The sequence below is a fragment of the Calliopsis andreniformis genome, chromosome 3 (genome assembly GCF_051401765.1).
Source record: "Calliopsis andreniformis isolate RMS-2024a chromosome 3, iyCalAndr_principal, whole genome shotgun sequence".
Lineage (NCBI taxonomy): Eukaryota > Metazoa > Arthropoda > Insecta > Hymenoptera > Andrenidae > Calliopsis > Calliopsis andreniformis.
Genome location: NC_135064.1, coordinates 9,662,569 through 9,677,153, shown reverse-complemented (window position 1 = coordinate 9,677,153; position 14,585 = coordinate 9,662,569). Strand labels below are relative to the sequence as shown.

At 38.0% G+C, this 14,585-nt stretch overlaps 2 protein-coding genes across 3 annotated transcripts in view; both read left to right on the top strand.

Moving 5' to 3' along the window:
* Nucleotides 1-10,243, top strand: part of LOC143188677 (uncharacterized) — a 35,901-nt gene extending 25,658 nt beyond the window's left edge. The window contains exon 3 of the mRNA XM_076393073.1: nt 10,224-10,243. The gene's annotated coding sequence lies outside the window, so the exon portion shown is untranslated. The remainder of the gene's footprint in view (nt 1-10,223) is intronic.
* Nucleotides 1-14,585, top strand: part of Kdm3 (Lysine demethylase 3) — a 400,441-nt gene that overhangs the window by 146,091 nt on the left and 239,765 nt on the right. The window lies entirely within an intron of this gene.

The following is a 14,585-nucleotide window of genomic DNA, read 5'->3' as shown; positions in this document are numbered from 1 at the left end:
GAACACGGGATATAGAACATTTCCTTACACAGTTGGTCATCGCTGAAAGAATGATATTATAAGCGTGTCAAATTCCTTATTTCATATTTTCCGACATGGTAGAGATATCATTATAATCTTAATCTTTCATATCAATATTCCCTCAAGAAGAAATCCAGTGAAGTAAGACATGGTGACAAAGTTTGACTCAGGTTGACCTAATAGGTCGATCTATCGTTTACAACTTTATGGCTTGACATTTTATATTTTCTAACAAAAACGAGGCTCAATTCTAAGAAGTTCTCAGGAAAAGTCCCTGTGCTCCTCCGAAAGTTTCCACTTCACCTGTCCCATTGATTAGCGGGTCACATCAACTATTCGTGGCACGAAATTTCCAGCTACCGTTTCTCGATATTGCAGAAAGGACTCAAAGGGAATCGAAAGGTGCACGGAAACGTCGGAGTCAGTCGTAAAAGATGAAATATTGCCCCGTTGATACAGAGCTATAAAATTGAAACCGGATCCGACGTCACGGAACGCAAGCGACCGGCAAGCAGGATCAACCTGTCGCAGCGACGTTGCACGTCGTCGGTTTACTGCTCTCTTTGTTCCCCCCTGGTCCCATTCGTGTTCCTTCTGCCTCTGCCTCAGGTCGCTCGTCTTGTTCGAGAAGGTTATGCACCTACATAACGTGCATATCGCCCGTGTTGAACAACGTCTAATAACTTCCACCCAATTACCTGTTTTAGTATGATACAGTTAGCGTTCAGAGACGTTGCTCCTGCGCTCCTTCGTGTGAATCGTGGTCGATTTCGGAGCGAAACAAGGAGGAGGACTTCGCAGAGCGGCTGTCAAGCTTGGCAGGGACTCGGTAACTTTTCAATAACGATAAGGGGTCTATTTTTGATTCACGTTACTCGTCGCGTTCCTTTTTCGAACGAAACGTCCTTCCAAGTTCTAAAATTACGAACTCATCTGTAATAAAAACGGAGTTCCAGCAACTCCTCGTGAATATAGAACATTTTATTTTTAATCCGCTTCTCCATTTGCATTCGAGGAGAAGCTTCGTGTAGGACAAACTGTGGATCGTGACGGTGACTCAGAAATAAAATTTCATATTTTTGCAACTGCTGCGAATCAGCGTTTTTGAATTGTTTGGAATATTCTGTTTAGATGAAAATTAATTGACTGAATCTTGTTGATTAACTCTTTTATCGTTGTAAAACAGTGGGTTTGATGTATGGTGAACACTAGTGAAACAATGTGTTAAGATAGTTTAAATAATTGATTCTAGGTACATATCTACTTACACAAAATTCAGTGGCTACTTTATTGTTATGAACCTGTCGAATTCCCATGAATTTTTTTCAATTATTTTATCATTCTTCTTTGATAAGACGGAAACGAGTTATACAAAATGTATTCTTTATTTTCCATTTTGTTACTCTTACTTGTAATAAATCGTATATTTATAACGAATAAGTACCGTAACTGCAATTTATTATTGGCGTATACATCATTTTCTGTATCTTTATTAGGCTTTGTGTCTGTTACACTCCGTCAGATGTTACTGGAAACTTGAAACAACACTGTTAGTTTTATGAGTGTATTTTAAACATGAAAATAGCGAGATTGCATGCTCGTTGCGTTAGAACAATGGAGTACTGAACATTTTGTAAATAAAATTCCATTCCTTTTATACATTGCTATCTGGAAAATTGGTCTACAATAAATTTCTAGAAAATAAATTCTCAAACTCTGAAACAAAAATTGTAAAGCATGTAATCAAGAAAAAATTATTCAGTTTTCCAATAGTAAAATTAAGGACGTACACGCCATTATCCATTACAAAAAAAGCAGTTTGAAAAATAAATGAAGTTAATAAGTGCTTTTCATGATTTTATATCGCTGCAAAAGAGTAAAAATCTGATTCCTTCGCGGAATATAAAATTCAGTTATTCATTTTTCATCTGAACTAGATTTTACTTGACTCTGCTCAGAAGAGACCTTGTTTAAAAGTCCTTTGTCGGATCTACGCGATGTAAGAACACAGTGTTTTTACATTTGCGTGTCGTTACGTGTCGCTAAATAAAAGGCTAGGATTCCTATCGTCTAGAGGACGAGCATTGCCGATAAAATGGGGCAAAGTGGTGGGAAATCTCTGTGAATATCGGCGCGGCACGCTCCGCAAACATTTGTCGACGAACATTTAACCTATTCCCTTTTGTCTCTTCTCCAACCGACCTGCGCGTCATCGGTTCGTTCTCTCCTCTTCGCGCTTCCTCGAGCTCGTAAAACTTCGTTTTACCAAACGATAGCTGATGAAATCGGTTACACGTCGATCGATTTTTATTCCCTCGATATCCCCTCAAAGGAGAAGCCATTGTATTGGTTGGACATTCCTCTCCTTTTTATTTTCTTTTCCCTCGACCCGTTTTCGTTTCCCTTGCCTCGTTGCTTCGCTGCTCGCGTCGTTCTTTTTCTGTCTTCGTCATCGAAGAAAAACCGTGACGGCTGATTTATGCAGTTCTTCTTGAATTACCAAGTTGAAATTTTCTCCTTGGCCTTGTTTGAACGCTCCACAGCATGCTGCTTGCTCTGTCTGCAGCAGCTGGATCTTTGCAACCATGGAACTGTGACTGGCGAAATTTCGGCACGTCCTTTGACCTTTACGAGAAGAAATTTGAATGATGTCTTGAAGCATTTCGGTAACAAATTACACATTTCTTAAGATATTGATTCGTTGCCTGGATACTGAGAAGAGTGCAGAATGTAATTAGTCGTCGATTGTTTACCTCTTTAGTAGGAGATCTAGAGATAGTAAGTCAATTACTTCAATAGTAATAACTAGTAACTTATTACTTTCTTCTTGTCATATTAAAAAATTAGAAATCTATTTAGGTTGGGTAATAAATAAAGGAGATTTAATAATGAAAATTACTTCAAATACTATGTTTAGAAATGGGTGATCACATTTGTTTTCCTCTTTTCTTGAAAAATATCAAAAAAGGACTTAAGCCAGGTTGGTTCTCAGGTACAGAAATACTTGTGCCAGTAATTATAAAAATGGTCTAAATCAAAAATTTAAAAAAATTGAATTTATCACTTATTTAGTATTGCATCGATTTACGTTACAAAATAAGTGAGAAATTAAACTCTTTCAAATTTTTTACTTCTACCACTTTCATAGTTACCAACACATGTAGGGCACATTTTGAAAAATTTCGTACGTATAGCTATACTTACTGCATACATAATTAATTTAAATCATGTAAAACAAGGTTCAAACGTGTATCCTACTTTACACATCTCGCTTAAGAAAGGCTTCTGGATTCACTTCCGTATCTTTTTGTATGCAAATCCTACATATTTGTAACCCAAACATATAAAGTTATTAAGAGACATTGTGTTCGAGTAATAAAACGTTTGAACAATAAAATATTCAACTGTTAGAATATTTGGATAATAGAAGCTCGAATATGAGAGATTACTATACCTGCACACATTCCTTCGCAGGGTATTTCGGGAGCTGGTGATCATCGTGATCGAGAATATTTTTACGCGAGTTTGAAGAACTTTTACGCGAGTTTGCAAAACGAGCGAATAATCGCGACAGACTTTCCCCTTTTCCCGCGAAACATGTTCACCATCTTAATGACCTTGTTATCCGCTTCCGTTCAGTCGTTCTAATTGCGCGCGCCTCGATGCCGTAATGAATCGTGGTGCAGGCGGAGGAACCATGACGATAAAATTGTTGCGTGCGCCTTCGCCTCGTTCTATTTCGTCCCTTTTTCGCGAAGCGCGCTCGTGGAGAGGATGTCTGCAATTAACTCGCGCGACGTCCCTCCTCGTTGACTCTGGCAGAAAGAAAATTTATAATTGGCCGTGTGGAGCGTTAGTTTCTGACGTGTAACGATCTATGTACAATTAGCCGAAAAATAGTGTATGTTACTATCACAGATGCATCGAGAACGCGATTAAATTGTTATATTGTGTGCAGTCAGTAGGTGCATACTTGCGACAAATTGTTGGTTTGCTGTTCAACCAACCCTACATTGTTATCTTTATTGTGACTTGTATTTTATTTTTAGTATACTGGGTGTGCGATAACAAGTGACACAAATTTTAAATGGTGATTCTGTGTCAAAATAGGAGGACGAATATGAAGGATGAGAAAATTGCGTGTGAAGCTTCAATTAAGAATTAGTAATCGTTGAGAAAACGCCTAGACTCGCGACAAATGTGTCTGACTTGGGACTTACTCTACTGCTGACGTGCACTAGTCAAGTCAGACACAGCGAAATCAGTAGAATAAGTCCTAGGTCAGACATACTTCACGCGTAATTTAAACGTTTTCTCAACAATTAATAACTCCGAAACGAAGCCTCAAATGCATTTGCATTATTCTTGATTTTCATCCTATTTTACATTCTCCTTCGTTATTAAGAAAGTATCTTTGAAAAATTAATGAAAAAATGAATGGTATCTTCCCTCCTAAAGAAACTACAGTTTTAATTATACGCCAATTTTTTGTCCAGAATTTTATAAGACCTACAAATTTGTTATTTTAATTACATTAGCTCAGAATGATAGTAATTGGGTTGGTGTCAGTAATTAAACATTTTATCATCCTACCACGGTTCTCAATTCGAAAACAAGTGCCGATCACAGGTACCCACAATAGTACTGAACATAATCAGTTGCTCCAGAAGCTTCATAGAAAATAAAAATAGAACGTCACATGTCTGTTGTCAAGCTCAAGCATTTCCTGGTCTGTCACTCAACCGCGAAGCTTCGAAGCGCCTCGAATGAACGCGTTTATCCGTTTGTCGTGTACCGAAGCCTCCTGAATCGAGTCACGACGATCGATTTCCAAAGCGTCGAGCCTCCGGTCAATGAGACGTGCCGTTGGCAGAGCGAGGAGAGCGTGAGAGAACCGCGACACAATGTTGCAGCTGCAACTGCGCCAACAACCGGTTCGATAATGACACGTTCAACGAGTAAACGAGATAGGCTCGAGAATGCAGAGCGTTGTCAAAGAGAGAGGAGGCGAAGAAGACGGAATGATAGCACGGAGGAGGATGGGAGAGATGGCCAGCATGAAAGAGAGTCTCCTTAGCCTTTGACTGGCGCATACTGCGCGGCATGACCGTTAGACTCGCCTCCGTGAGTTGGTTGCTGTTCTTGTCGAGGATAGGGACAACTGAGAGCTCCGTTTCTCGAGTATTGTGACTCCCTTTCTATGACTTCCTCGCGAGCACACGCGTGAGTTGCTTTTTGGAGCACTATCTTTTGTTTTGCGATAGGAGGTGCAGTAGTGGACGATAAAATTGCAACACTCGCTAAATGAAGATACTGTTTGGTGAATATGAAAGTAGATATGAACGTGATACCTAAATTGTTGTACAAAAGTGAAAAAAGGAATTAGAATAATGACAAATCGTAGACGATTATTTTTCATGTGAGAGTTAGACCAAAAAGCATTGATACAATTTGTAAGGTGATGCAGTTTCAGTAACCACTGCTGTATGTTGCTACTTGTGTATTTGAATATTGAGATAAGTTGGTTATTATTCAGAATAGCTGAGTTTGGGTTTAGAGAATCTGTTCGTCAGGTTTTCTCATAATTTAGTAACGTCTGTGTTATACTATACGTGTTACTAATTTCAAGGATAACATTGAAGTTCCTATGTAGATACAATTCTAGTTAATTTTACTGTTCGTAATTTCAGTTAAAGTTAATAGTTCTATATAATTGTAAGTAGTTAATCTGAAAAAGAGGGTGCTAGCAACATTAATCCTTTAATGGTGTTTAACAAGTATACTCGCCATGAAAAAATTACCATTTTTTGGGTAATGTTGAGTATACATACTTGTTTTCGTTTGATCTTAATCACCTATACAGATGCACATTTTCAAAATCAAATTCCACCATCAAAGGGTTAATCCACTAAAATTTCATAAATACTATAAATTACATTGTTTATTATTTTCTTTAAAGAAATATGAAATTTGTACAAGAAGAATTTAAAACATTATATGAAAGGTAGAACATAGTCGTAGAAAATAAAATGTATAAGTTTGCATACCAATAATTAATTCCTTATACTTTATACTATAATTGAAAGGTCAGGACGATTCTGTCACGAGTTTTTCATTCCATTTCGTATAATGGTCCCCTTGCCTTCAGATCCAATCAGGGTTGGACTGACCCATCAGAGCTTTCCCCAATGGGTCGACGAGTCGTCGTTAGGTTTAAATTAAACTTTCTGTTCAATACTTGAGAATCACTCTTAATATAATCAAGATTCTCGATAGATATCTTCGGTTTAGCCCAGTCACTAATCGACAATCGATGAACGACTAAAATATTGGCAAGTCTACGTACTAATCGTGTCCCATGAGAAGTATATTGGAAAGCGTTAGAAACACAGAGGACTTCCCAAGAGACACAACTAGAACACAACCTATTAAAAGCAATTCTTTGTTTGTAACGTATATTACGTTGAAACCTTGGTTTTCTAATATTTTTTATATTATGTTTTAATGACTATAAGCCTATATCGTAGCTTTTCTCTGTGCCTAATTGTCTATCCAGTCCAACCCCAGATCTAGTCTCAGCTACCCTAGTAGTATCCACTAATGCTTTGCATCTTGGCCACAGCCCCAAACCGAATCTGGTCATCTTACAGGAATGGATGTAACAATAAATGTGCCAGGTATTTTTGCTCTAGAGTGAAATGAATAAAGGGATATATAGAATGAAACAGTGATACATAATACATAGTTTAGGTTATTTTTGTTTATATTAGATAAGAGACATCGCCGCAGCTCCACTTGCGAAGTCAATTCTAGAAGATATAGCGACAGCCAACTTGCAAGGCAACATTCTGGCCATGATGCAAGGCACTATGTACATACTATATTTTGTTCATGTCAACCGTGCCATAGTTTTTTACCTAAGCGCTAGAAGAGTACTAGTGAAATCGTGTTTCAACGAGAACCTGTTGACGCGTCGAAGCCAGTGCAAATTACAAGCGAAAATAATGAGCCGATAAGTGGCTGTCCTCGAGGCCCGTGGCCGTTATTCTCGGAATACTTGTTCGACTCCACTGGCAGCAAACCACCATACTTGAACGACTACATAACGTTTGACGAGAACTTGAAATTAACGGCCTGTAGTTTACACTGCACTGCAGACTATTAATTAGTCCATAACAACGATGCTGAATACTAATTAATTAATGTTTCTTGCGGCGTGGCTCGTGGGTATCAAAACCGACTCAATTCACGATCGAAAGTAGCGGCAAACGTTCGACGGAGGCGGCAGGTGTTCGAACACCTGGGGGCACGTCTCTCCCGAAACATTTACATTCTGAAACTCTTACTTATCCAGGCATTCCTGGAATTCGAGTCTGCGATCGGTGAAATGCACGCGTGAGCCTTGACCGCCTTCGAGCAAACTTATTCCTTATCTATTCGTTGCGTTTGCATGGAGAATTACATGTGTACCTTGTCTCGAGGATAATGTATTACCTCTTGGAACAAAGAAACGTTGGAATATATTTAGGCAAATGTAGTGATGTCTCTTCTTGGAATCAGTCCAATTGAGGGACCGTTGAAACTATTTGAACTCTACTGAGCCCCAGCAAACATAGGGGGATTTGGTATAAAGCTCCAGGTCAACGACATATTAAAAGTTAGATATCTATAAGAAAACTCAGCTCTAATTGTGAGATGCATTTACACATTAACAACATAAAACCTTCTTAAAGAATAAGACTGAGGAAAGTGAAAAAATAGTTACAAGGGAACACAAATCTAGCATTGTACATGTAGATATTTAACCCTGGAGAATTCGACTGTTTGAAACAGTTACAAAACCAAACCATGGCGTGGTCGAAAATTACCTGGCGTTGGTTAGACAAGGGTTAAAAAAATGTCAACTTAAAAAACACATAATCAGAGTTAGCGTTAGTTCGAAGTCGTGAATTACCTAAGGTAGTAAACACAGTTTCCTGTTCTTATTCACAGGTCCTGTTAACAGGGATCTATAATTCCAGCATTTCTTCGGTGACTTTTTTAGTTCCATTTATTCACATAACCCAAATATGTGTATGTATGTATAAGTAGGATCTTATATTCACTTACAAAACTAGTCAACTTCACGACTCCGAATTTCCTTCGAATACCACCGAGTTTGTATCGAGACAATATCAAACTTACGAATACTGATTCTCGACACGAGACCTTCACCATGACTCTAAAGCACAATGAATGTCAAGTCTGAGTTAAACAAAGTCGAATCGGACTGGTTTCTGCTATTCCAAAGCTTTATTTCAAACTTACATTAGTGTACAGCTGAATTATGTGCATTTCGAGCTTGGAAGAATCCCTTCGTCACCTATTAACTTACGCACACATCGCATATTGAACACAGAGTGACACAAAACAACGCAATACTACGTCTATCACACGATAACATGTGATATCATATATCATATTGTTTTCCACTGTTCATAAAAGACTGTACTACGCTGTGTCACGCTGCATTCAGTGTTCTAGGCTTAGAAATGATTCGAAGGACAAGGCTATAAGCTACAGTAAAAACAAACTGTCCATCGCCAGACACATTGACAAAGTCACAACAGGGACCTGCCCTTATCTCAGGTCTGACCCGTGTTCGATGACGTTTGCTACGCGTCTCAGCAAAAACTGACTCGTATAAAAGTTACCGACATTAATTAAAACTTTTGATTGATCCCACGTCGTTTTGCTCGACAAACGCCCACTATGTTAATCTCATGACTCACGGGGGCAGCCTTGAACAAATTATTCCTTGCGTAATACCCAGTGTAAATAGTCTCGCGATAAGAATTCCGCATATCAATCCTCCTAATTGCTCTGACCGAAAGCTCTCGTCCATGACGATTACCTAAGAGACGATTAACATGTCAATGCGATCGGTGATTTTTGCCACGGCGAAAAGTGAAAGTGGAAATTTACGAATCGTGTAAAGAGAGAGAGGGAGGTCCAGGATGAAACGATTCGTTGAGTCGACGAAGACAGGAGGCACCGGTTCGCTGGCAAATGGTTTTCTGTCGTTCTCGAAGGATGCAGCTGGCGGCGAGCTCTCGTGGCAAATATCTTCGATACGCCTGAAGGAAGAAAGAAAAGATTGCAGGGAATTCTTCGCCCGACCACTTTCGTTTATAATCGCTTGGCCAATTTGGCTGGTGTCCCTTGCGGTACCTTGCGGGAAGGAAATTGCAGAGGAACCTGTATTTTACGCTTTGCACAGTTGAGGGGCTTTTTAATATGAACCACGTTCGGAATTATTCAAGGACTTTAGATTGTTATGGATATTCTGGTTTTTGCAGCAGACGTACGAAGAAGAAATAAATATGTATCTATATTAGGTGTGGAAGTTAATGGGGTATCTTAGGAAATAAAAAGGAAATTTTAGTTGTGAAATAACAGGAAATCGCAGATGGTGTTTTTTGGAATTGCTATAGGATGAAGATATATTTAAAAGAATAATTATTAGAAGTGGGTAAATCTATAGGGGCACTTACTTAAAATACTTATGAACTGATCATAGGAGAAGATTGAAATGGGATGGAAGCTCAGTTATAATATTCAACTTTTTATTAATGGAAATATGTAAAGAACTCCCTTTTACGTATTATGCACATTGCTACTCTTATAATCCTATTTTTCACTACATTCTTCATGCTTTCGCATTTTATATATTCTCTTCTTTCATCCTGGTTAGGTTACAGTATCCTGATAGATACGTAGGTGTTTTTCTTTCATATATGTACATATTTATGTATCTACTTGCCTTTATAGAGGATGTATGTACTCAGATTTATATCCTTCTGAATATGTAATGTAGGCAGATTAACTATGAAAATTAATAATCAAAGAAAATACGTGAGGTACTTGAATTACCATATATAAAAATTATGAAATAATTATAAGAATCTTATAAGAAATATAAGAAGAAAAATTATGAAATTATTATAAAAATGCTATCCTCTATACTCTGTAGATATATTACGCTGTATAACTTCAAAATAAATAAAAATGCATTACATGGTTAAATGACAGATTACATATAGGTACATTGACATGACTACATACAGTCATTTGACCGATTAATTATATTTTATCACTCATCATTCAAACCAATTCTTCAATTCTTCTAGTCGCTCACAAACCATATTATTTCTCTGTTTCAGGTAAATATCCAACATTCACTTACTCCCAGTGTCTTATCCTCTCGATTCTCTCAATGTAGGTAAGTCATATGTATCAATTGCCAACTTTTATCTCTTATTTCGTGTAACACGGCGATAAAGCTAAACAGCAATGATCATGCGATTTTTAACGAAAAGTTTCCTTGATCAACACGCTATTCAGCGCTCGTGTGAGGTTTAATCAACCGAAGCACAGTTTTCCCGCCATATCAATTGGTCCTCGTTTCTCCAGCGATTCGTTATCCAGGAGATTTATCGGCGTCGTGCTTAGTCGCTTCGTAATTTTCAATCTTATCGCCGCAGCGATTCATAAAACCAGCAATCGCGTCTCGTACGTCCTCGTTTCTTCGACGAGCTCGTAAAACGTAGAAAGTACCGAGAATATAACCATCCAAAGTCCGGCGCTGATAACCCGTTGCGTGTATCATCGATAGACACAATAAAACGACGGTTATTTATAAATCAGAGGGGGCTTAACGAGCCGAAGCTCGTTGCAGTAAACTTTAAACCGTTCGAAGAACCACGCGGTTCTTTTTGCGCTTCGATTAATGGGAATGCAATTTATCCCCGACATTGTTCGAAATTTGCTAGAGTTTTATCGCCACCCTTTTTCCTCGTTTTCTTCCTGAAAGTCTCGACATAGCCTTTGCCAATTTTTACTTCGCAGAGTTTTATAGAGAAATGTAGAAAAGAGGAGCATTAAGCCTGAAACTACTTTTATGAAAACATTTTTCACTTTTAAGATAGACGCTGGTGGTACCGTTTGTAATATGTTGTTAAGCCTTTTAAACTAAGATCAAAGCCATTATCTCGTGCTAATTAATGGGAGGCAAAAAGGGTAGAGAGTAGCAGCGAGTACAACAGGATTATTTGTCGTAATTGTTTTAGATGCAGGTACATTTCCACTTAAAATTATTTGAACATCTATCGTTATAATGAACTTTTTATTTGTAATATATATTATATTTAAATCGTTCTATTTTACTCATTTTACTGTAGCTGTATGAATGTGAATAATTTCATTATCGTTATACAGGTACCTATAAGATGTGTCTTTGTTGTACAATTTCGTCCTGATATCTCCATCCATATACTATTCGATGCAGTACAAAAATAAGTAGCCAGCATAACCAGATTTAAAAAAGTAGCGATAAAAGCACGAGGCATAAACAAGTTGGTTTGTAAAACTGCGTCACATAAATTAGAGAGAAATGATAGTTTATATTTCGAACAGTCATTCACTGCTAGATGACAAGTGTTCTAATCTTTCACCTCCACTTTAACCTCCATGTTCAACTATATTATACAGTTCTTCGATTCGATCTACAAATTCGAATCGATCAAACGTTTCAGCCTTTCACAATTCGATGGAAACTTAAAAACCTACTGTTTCGTATGGTTCCTCGAGTCAATCGATCCCTCGAGTTGATGGATAACACCGATCCCTCAGCATCTCCATATCACAAATGTAGCCTAACCCGTGTCATTGAAAAAGAGAACGTCAGAGAGCATCCAAGGATAAACACTGATATCCGCGTAGCAATCTCCGCGTGGAACAGTATTTCGCAAGAGTGTTCGCCGCGTGGATGGCGAATCACTGCATAAACAAAAAGAGCATTGCGTCACATTTTTGTCGAAGTTGCCGCAGACTCGGTTCGCTTCTAGGGTACGATGAACCTAACGTATCGCCGCGATAACCCAGCCTTTCTCTCAGTAAACAGCGCCAGTCGTAGGGGTTATCGGTTTGAGCGCGAGCTTTAACAAAATCACCGATTTCCGGGTAACGCGATCATCGTCGCAATTGATTACAAAAGTCTCGACTTCTCCTCCATTTTTCCCTCCCCTGTTCCCATTCTGCGTTCCCAATCGCTGTCACAGGCGAAAAGATCGACCCTGTTTCCTCTTATCGGTCAACGTTTTTGCTCTTAGCGTAATCCTCGAGACATTATTCACTTATCTATTTCCTGTCTCGTATCGCCAGCACGGTGACTTTCACCTATATGATCGACCGTCGACGCGTCCCTGCTGCGCTTATCTCGTATTCTAATTCCGCGCCGTTCCATTTATCTTCTTCTTCAGCACTGTCGTTGTTTGCGAGTTGAGCAATCGCTTCTTGCACGTACTCGGTGCGCCTCCACCGGCTTTACGAGGATAAACTGGAAATGGAATTGTTGGGAAAAGGAGGTTGGTGGGAATTCGCGGGACATTTGGGAATAAATCTTATCGGAGTGGTTGTCATGGTGATTTATTAGATATTTCATGAAATTTTATGCGTTGAGTTTTTATTCGTCTATCAAGAATTCTGCCAGAGATTCGAGACTTTCGTGGTTTGTCATTGCACAGTGATGATCGTTGAATTTTCTTTAGTACGTATAAGGTGTGTGCTTTTTGAGTCTAAACTGTGGGCTTTTGGGAGAAATAACAGCGTTTTAAATGAAATATTAAGTAATATTGATGTGTTCCTTGCTGGTTCTCTATTTATAGTGAATATATAGTCTATGTTAACTTAGAGTAAGTATTTAAAACCAATGTAATTAGTAGATACAATGAAAAAATAATTCAACCTAAGTACCTAATAATTGATACTCATGCAATAATCAACACTTTTTATGAATTTAGCTTGAAATTAAAGTTCTAGTTTGAAATTTAAAAAAATTCCTATCTGTGTATATCTCTATACATAGTAATTTATACCTATATAATAAGTGTACTAGTATTTATATATTTGAAAGGACTACATATTTTCTTTACTACCTAGGAAGATCTACAATGACTATTTTCTTCCTTCTTTACTTGAAACTGCATTAGTCAAGTCCAGTCACGAAGATTTCTCAAATATGTAATAGATACATACCTCTTTCGAAGATCCTTTACATGAAACCTGTTTCCTGGACGTCATTTTCTCGTCGAAACCCGTTTGTGGTGATCAAAGTGAGATACCTTCAACTTTGCTAATACACCATTAATATGCTAGACTGCAGAATTAAGAATATCACTATATGCTCATCATTTACCTTGAATATCTACAAAATTTTTATTTCTTCGACATGTTCGTGATGCGATGTATGTAGTGCCTCGTCAATTTTTGAGTTTCGACAGACAAAATTGTTGGACCAAACCGCAAATCTACAAAATGAAGACATTTCTGAAATAGGTTTCGATATTTACATATCGTTAATTTATTCCTCAAACTTCAGCTAGCAACTTTTTCAGTTAGCATCGAACTGCATCTTTTGAGACGAAGAAGAAAGTATATATACACAGGAAATTATTCTTGATGACAGACTAAACATATAGAAGAAACTTCTTAATTTTAATTTGAAATATAAAACTGAAATTATTAAAACAGACCAGCTAATGATATCATGGCCAATTACATGACAAATATTGGAACGCAAGATATTTATACCTACATGTTTCAAGATCGCGTTCCTCCTTAATTGAAATAAAAAGGAGCACTTTCATAGCTTGAGGGATTCATAATACGTCAGCATCAGAGAGACGGCATAATAAGTATACAGTACTCAAATCCATAATTTGTGGCAATAAATAGAGATCCACGATCAGATAAACGTATTTAGAATGTCCTGCCATATAATTTTATGCCGTAACGATATTATCTGCTTTCAATTAAAATCGCATCACAAGCTTTGAATATTTAATAGTAGAGCAATTCGGTGGTACGTAGAATTTCTCGCCGTTTTTAAGCTTGACTATAAAACTACCAAGGCTAAGGTATATTTGTTTTTATCGGAGTGCAAAAATTACAGGTATTTGACAAAATACATAATTCATAGGAACAACGACCAGCTATACATTTCTATACATTATTGAGAATTAACGGAAGAAAGTGTAATCTGTTTACGGAATAATACGTTTATAAGTACGGTCATTGAACCAGTTTGGTCGTTTAATGTTAATATCTGCAAGCTAAAAAGCAAGGAACATGAAAAATGAATCAGAGAGAAAATAAAAATCTCACGTGTTAAGGAAACAGTAGAAAAGAAATGGCGTGTCGTGTTGAAGGCAAAGGCAGATGTCGCAATCAGGGAACGCGAGAACCATGTGGATTCGAGTAATTTCGGTAATTGTATGCAACTAGCGTGTTCAGTCTGAATGTAAGGGATGGGATCCCCTTTCCTCGTTCCGCTGCAAAGAAAGCGGTGCCGTGCACGGACACGAAAGAAGCGGCGTTCACAATGCAGCCGGAAACAGGTTTCAGGGCTCTTAAATGCTTGGCACCTTGCCAGCTCCGTAATTCGTCTGCGACTAATACCTCTTTCTCCTCTCACTTTCATCATCCTCTCTTTTTTCCTCCACTTCAGTTCTTTAACGAGCCCAGAT